We start from the raw sequence: 6,227 nt of genomic DNA, 5'->3' as shown, positions 1-6,227 counted from the left end.
TTTTCTTGTGGGCATACTCAATTAATCTATAGAATAATAACTACAACAGAATCAGTGAAAGACCACTCAACAGGAGTGCAAAAGACAGCAAACTTTGTGAATACAAAAAGAAAGAAAGAGTAAATAGAGTAAATAAATAAGCAATAAATATCAAGAACGTAAGGTGAAGAGTCTTTGAAAGTGAGTCTACTGTTATGGGAACATTTCAATGATGGGGCGAGTGAAGTTATCTCCTCTGGTTCAAAAGCCTGACGGTTAAGGGATAGTAATACTCACAACACGCTGGAGGAACGCAGCAAGTTGGGCAACATCCTTGGAAACGATCAGTCAGCGTTCCGGACCGGAACCCTTCGTTGACTGATCATTTCCATGGATGCTGCCGGACCTGTTGAGTTCCTACAGCCTGTTGTGAGTGTTGCTTTGACCCCAGCATCTGCAGAGTATTTTGTGTAAGGGATAGTAACTGTTCCTGAACCTGGTGGTGTGAGTTCTGAGGCTCCTGTACCTTCTTCCTGGTGGCAGCAGCGAACAGGGAGCCTGTCCTGTGTGGTGAAAGTCCCTGAGGATGGATGCTGCTTTCTCGCGATGTTTCGTGTGGATGTTCTCAGTGGTGGGGAGGGATAGACTGGGCCGAATCCATCACTTTTTGTAGGCTTTCCCATTCAAGGGAGCTGGTGGTTTCATTCCGGGCTGTGTTGCAGCCAGTCAGTATACTATCCACTACACACCAATCAAAGTTTTTCGAAGTTTTGAATGTTATGCGGAATCTCTGCAAACTCCTAAGCTGATCGAGACACTGTTGTGCTTTTGTCGTAACTGCACTTACGTGCCCAGGACAGGTCCTCCGAAATAATAACACCTTGGAATTTAAAGTTGCTGACCCTCTGATCCTCCGATGAGGCCTGGCTCACAGACCACTGGTTTCCTTCTGCTGAAGCTGATAACCAGCTCCTTGGTCTTGCCGACATTGAGTAGGAGGTTGCCATTGTGGCACCACTCAGGCAGATTTTCAAGTTCCCTCTTACATGCCGATTTGTCACCATCTTTGACTGGGCCTACGACAGCAGTGTCACCAGCAAACTTGAATGTGGCATTGGTGCTGTACGTAACCAAGCAGCCACAAGTGTAAAGTGAGTAGAGCAGGGGGGGCTAAGCACACAGCCTTGTGGTGCTCCTGTTCTGACGGAGATTGTGGAGGAGTTGTTGTTGCCAATCTGAACTGACTGGGGCCTGCAAGTGAGGAAATCGAGGATCCAGTTGTATTGAGTCCAAGGACTTGAAGGTTAACGATTAGTTTTGAGGTATGATGGCATTGAATGCCAAGCTGTATATCCTGATGTATGCACCTTTGCTGTCCAGATATTCCAGGGTTGAGAAGAGCCAATAAGATGGCACCTGCTGTGGGTTATTCCCTTAATGGAGAACGCCTGTGCATGACTTTGGTCAACGTGGGGAGGCTGATGCATGGGCTGCCCCCACACAGTCCTTGACAGATCGGGGTCAGGGACCAGGGGCGTGAAGTGCAAGGTGACTGGGGATGCTTCACTGCTGCAGCCTTCCTCTGCCTTCGCTGCTGTTATGATCCGTCTTTATCTTCCTCCAACTCCACCGCTAAGGTCTTGGTAGGCTCGTTCTTTGTCTGGGACCTCCCCCTTGACCTTCCTGCCATGGTGGCCCTACCATGAGCCAGACGGCTTAAACTCAAGGCAGCATTGCCCTCGGAATCAACAGCCTTGGTATAAACCACCTATAAATTCGCCAATAACGCCACCGCTGGGAGAATCTCGGAAAGTGACGAGCGGGCGTACAAGGGCGAGATACGTCGCTCGGCTGAGTGGTGTCACTACAACAGGCTTGCACTTAATGTCGAGTGAGACCAAGGAATTGATTGTGGACCTCAGCAAGAGGAAGCCAGGAGAACACCCACTGATCAGCAGGTGGGAGAGGTGATCAGATTCAGGTCCCTGGGCGTCAGTATCTCAGAGTGACCGAAGCTTGCAGTCATGGCCCAAGTGCTGAGGGCGAGACACTGCAGCAGGTGAGCAGTTCGCCGAATTTTAGTGAGAACCGCGCAGAAATTAACACCAATAAACACCAGGCCAACAGGGCGGTAACCTGAAATTCTCAAACTGAAAGCATTGTCGCTGGGTCAAAATCATGGCATTCCCTCCCTGACAGCAACGGAAGGGAAATGGTGAGCTCCATCTTGTGCACATTAGACTGTTCCATTAAAATTTTCGTTTGTCACGTACCCCATGACAGGTTAAAGAACCAGCAGAAATGGAAGACACTTTGGAGTCTGGTATTGCTGTTAAATAATGCTATTTATTGGTAACTACGCATTACAGCAATATTTTTTATATATATGTGTGGAAATATGAAAAACAGGCTTCTTCAAGCCTAGAGGTAAATGGATACAGTCTTACGGTGATGGGTAAAGTTCAGTTCAGTTCGTGGTATTTAGTTGAGTAGTGATGAAGAGAGAGAGGTGTTGAGGTTGTCCGAGTAAGCCGATACTGTTGATTCTTCCCGTTGTCCTCCGAAATCCTTTAGAAGTCACCGAATGTGACCACAACAAGGGGACCATTTTCTGTGGTGGAGTTATCAACCCAGGCCAGGGTTGGACACACTAAAAACTTCCCACCAGTCACACCTTTTCCACACTGCGAGAGCCACTGATCAATCCTCCAAAAACCCACCTTTCTGGGGGCACAACAAAGGTCATCCAGTGTCCAAAACCATGTGTGTCTAACAACCAGCTGGCCTTGTATTTATCTCACCGTGCTGAACACCAGCTGTCCATCAAGTAGCTCCTCCCTTCTCAGTGTCCTTGCAGAAATTCCAAAACAAACTGTGAGCAGTTTTCGCCTCTCTCTCTCTCTTAATAACAAGGTGTTTGTGTTGTATGGCTCTTTCTCTCTTTTTAAAAGCACAATTCATAGGGATAATTCAGGATCCCGGCACACCTTTACTAACCCTTTAGTCAAGTTAAGAATTATGAAGCTAAATTGTTTAACTGCATATGGTGTACTGCCTGTTTTCTCGTAGTATTGATTTGTAACGGGGATCAGATCACACAGCATCCACATAAAGAAGAGGTTTTGCACCTCAGACTCCACACGTTTGACGGCGCCAGTCTGTCTTCCATAGACTAATGCCGCCAGCCAAAACTGAGGGTTACACACACACACATATAAAATACAGGCACGTGGCCAAGTGGTTAAGGCATTGGACTAGTGAACTGAAGGTCATGAGTTCGAGCCCCAGCCGAGGCAGCGTATTGTGTCCTTGAGCAAGGCACTTAACCACACATTGCTCTGTGACAACACTGGTACCAAGCTGTATGGGTCCTAATGCCCTTCCCTTGGACAACATTGGTGTTGTGGAGAGGGGAGACTTGCAGCACGGGCAACTGCTGGTCTTCCATACAACCTTGCCCAGGCCTGCGCCCTGGAGAGTGGAGACTTTCCAGGCACAGATCCATGGTCTCGCAAGACTAACGGATGCCTTTAAATGTGTGTGTGTGTGTTATTTAATGTTCCATTGTTATTTAATGCTTAATGTAATTGACATTTTATTTTCTCTATTACTAGATTAAATTATGAGGACACTCAGTCCTCGTTTATTGTCATTTAGTAATGCATGCATTAAAAAAAAATACAATGTTCCTCCAGTATGATATCACAGAAACACAAGACAGACCAAGACTAGAACTGACAAAAACCACATAATTATAACATATAGTTACAACAGTGCAAAGAAATACCGTAATTTGATAAAGAGCAGACCATGGGCATGGTAAAAAAAAGTGTCAAAGTCCCGATAGCCCCAACATCTCATGCAGACGGTAGAAGGAAGAAAAACTCTCCCTGCCATGAGCCTCCAGCACTGCAAACTTGCCGATGCAGCACCCTGGAAGCACCCGACCACAGTCCGACTCTGAGTCCGTCCGAAAACTTCAAGCCTCCGACCAGCCCTCTGACACTGAGCACCGAGCACCATCTCCACCAAGCGCTTCGACCCCGGCCCCGGCTGCCAAGCTACGGGCAGCGCCGAGGATTTGGGACCTTCCCCTCCGGAGATTTCAGATCACACGGCAGCGAAGCTGGCATTTCAGAAGGTTCACCAGATGTTCCTCCGTGCTTCTCACGTCTGCCTCTATCAAATCAGGATTGTTCACAGCACCCTACTTGACAGATTACAGATATTCATCACCGGAGAGGCCACGCGCACTGCCACCTTCTCCTCCTCCATATTATTATGTATTGCGTTGCACCGCTGCTGCAAAAGTAACAAATTTCATGTCATATGACATGAGGAGGGAGGAGGAGATGGCGGCACGACGCAGCGCGCGTAGCTCTCCGGTGAAATGACATTGTATCTGTTAAGTAGGGGCCGTGGACAATTCTGATTTGATGAAGACAGACGTGAGAAGCAGAGGAACATCTGGAGAAATTTATGGAATGCCTGGTTTCGTTGCCGTTGTTACTGTGCGATGGAGAATCTCCGAAGGGTAGGCCCCAAAATCCCCGGCTTTGTCTGCTGCTGGCAACTGAGGCTGAGGTCGAAACGTTCGGACAGTTCTTGGTGTCAGAGGGCTGATCAGAGCTTGAAGTTTTCGGACGACTCAGAGTTGGACTGTGGTCGGGCATGGCAGGGAGAGTTTTCTTCCTTCTCCCGTCTGCGTGAGATGTGGGACTTTCGAGAAACTTTGAACTTTTTTACTGTGCCATGGACTGTTCTTCATTAAGTTATGGTATTGTTGCACTGTTGTAACTATATGTTATAATTACGTGGTTTTTGTTAGTTTTTTCAGTCTTGGTCTGTCCTGTGTTTCTGTGATATCACACCGGAAGAATATTGTATCATTTCTTAACGCATGAGTTACTAAATGACAATAAAAGAGGACTGCGTGTCCTCATAATCTAATATGCCGGTGATTTTAAATACGATATTAGGTCCAATTCTGACCATTGACCAGGAAGGTGAGTGGGGTGGTGGAGGTGAACGTGTGCCCGTCTACACTGAGAGGGGGATTGGTGGCGCAGAGAGTCAGTCAGTAAGCCCGTCACCCCTACAGGGACGGAGGCTGCCGACAGCCGCTCGACCGAGCCCTCCGTCCTGGGCCAGGGTTTCAAGTTGCCCCCAAGTGAAGCCCACCTTCTTGGTGCCACCTTCCAGGTCACGTTGGCAGGTGTTCGTTGCTGGGCCTGTCTCCCCGTTCCCCTGGGGGTTCCCCACGCCTGGCGATGTAGGCACACGACCCACCCCCCGTCTTCTCTTCCTTAATTCTCCGTCCACTGGTAGCCGCGTGTTCTCCACCATCGATCACTGTTGCTGACTTCCAGCCAGTGGATCTGCAGGAGTGTTCTCAGCCAGCAGCTTTAAATTCCTGGGCGTTAACCTACCCGCCCTGGGCACATTGCATATTTTTAACGGGTCCGGCTCGCAGAAGTTATCACAAGCAAGGCGCACCAGTGTCTTTGCTTCCTTGGGAGGTTAAGGAAGTTCACTTTCTCACCAATCTCTCTGACCTCCGCTCCACCTTCGTACCAGGTTGAGGCAGGACAGAATGGTGCTGCTTGGAATGGAAACCGCACCGCGGCGGACAGGAGGGCCCTACAGCAGGCAGTCAAAACTGCCCAACGCATCGCTGGCACCATCCTACCCGCCATCAGACACATAGACAGAGAAAGAGGCCGGAGAGAGGGCTGGTAATGTCATGAAGGATCCCGCCCACCCTGCTCATGGACTGCTTGTCCCACTCCCAGCAGGGAGGAGACTACATAACAATTCATCCTAAAACCACTACACTGAAAGACAGTTACTTTCCTCAAGCAGTAAGGCTGATGGACACCTCCACCCACTACCCCACCCCTCCACACCCCCAACCACCACTACTTTATCACTTCCTGTCAGCCACCTTATGTTCAAACCCCTGTTCGAACCTCCGTTCGAATCTATTCAAACTTACTCTCTAACTCAAGTCCCTAACGACATTCGGGGATGTTGTTGAAAATTTTCTCGGCAGCTACACCAAACTACATGCAACCGATTGACAACATGCTTCAAGCATACATACAAAACCATGAAGTGCAAACACCTCACTAAAGATTCATTTCCTGCACTCCCATTTAGCCCTTTTCCCTGCAAATCTCGGTGCTGTCGGTGACGAGCATGGTGAAAGGTTTCGCCAGGACATTGCGGTCATGGAGAAACGGTATCAG

The sequence above is a fragment of the Mobula hypostoma genome, chromosome 28 (genome assembly GCF_963921235.1).
Source record: "Mobula hypostoma chromosome 28, sMobHyp1.1, whole genome shotgun sequence".
NCBI lineage: Eukaryota > Metazoa > Chordata > Chondrichthyes > Myliobatiformes > Myliobatidae > Mobula > Mobula hypostoma.
The sequence above is the reverse complement of the archived record's forward strand: the minus strand, read 5'-3'. Positions refer to the sequence as shown.